The sequence below is a fragment of the Rutidosis leptorrhynchoides genome, chromosome 4 (assembly GCF_046630445.1).
Source record: "Rutidosis leptorrhynchoides isolate AG116_Rl617_1_P2 chromosome 4, CSIRO_AGI_Rlap_v1, whole genome shotgun sequence".
Classification (NCBI taxonomy): domain Eukaryota; kingdom Viridiplantae; phylum Streptophyta; class Magnoliopsida; order Asterales; family Asteraceae; genus Rutidosis; species Rutidosis leptorrhynchoides.
In genome coordinates, this window is record NC_092336.1 from 386,608,292 (window position 1) to 386,609,122 (window position 831).

The 831-nt window shown below is 42.5% G+C and overlaps 1 non-coding gene across 1 annotated transcript; it reads right to left on the minus strand.

Moving 5' to 3' along the window:
- Window positions 1-504: 504 nt before the first annotated feature.
- Window positions 505-611, minus strand: LOC139845948 (small nucleolar RNA R71). The gene has a single exon (XR_011758699.1). It is a non-coding gene; the product is annotated as a small nucleolar RNA R71 (small nucleolar RNA).
- Window positions 612-831: the final 220 nt, after the last annotated feature.

Genomic DNA, 831 nt, shown 5'->3' on the forward strand with positions numbered 1-831 from the left:
TTAAAAACAAAAAGGCATACCCAGTGTATGACCCAAACCCGATCTAGACCAGGGCCGTTGTTGTTCGTACCTGATCCAGACGCAATAATCTCTAAAGCACGCAAGGAAGCACGAATCAGAAACCAAATGGCGTTACGCGTTACTTTAGCAGAAAACACGAAACCCTCGATTGAAGGTCGAGGAGGACCAATCAGATTTTCAGAGATTCAAGGACACTCGTTCGAGTTAAAACATCACATCATCCAGCTCATTCAGAATAGCTGTCAATTTCATGGATTACCGAATGACGATCCTAATTCTCACCTTGATAAATTCATATCTCTTTCGAACTCCTACAAACAGCCAGGGATAGGACAAGATATAGTCCGGCTATACTTGTTCCCCTATTCTCTCACTCATCATGCTCAAACTTGGTTTGAAGGACTGGAAAAAGATTCCATCACGTCATGGACGGAGATGGAGACTAAATTCCTAACCAAATATTTCCCTCCTTCTAAACAAACCAAACTGAAGAATGACATCATTAACTTCAAACAAAGTTATGATGAATCTCTTTACACTGCATGGGAGCGTTTCAAAACCCTGCTGAAGAAGTGCCCTAATCACCAGTTAGAACGGTCAGACCAAATCTGTACCTTCTACAATGGTCTTACGGTAAATCATAGGATGATGATCGATGCAGCAGCTTAAGGGAATCTGATGAACCAAACCGCAGATGAAGCATGAGAATTGCTCGAGAACATGATGATGCATCATCATGACTGGAACAGTGGTGAAACAACTTCATCATCTGCCCCACTCTCTGCACTTAACAATCAAACGGAGGCCATC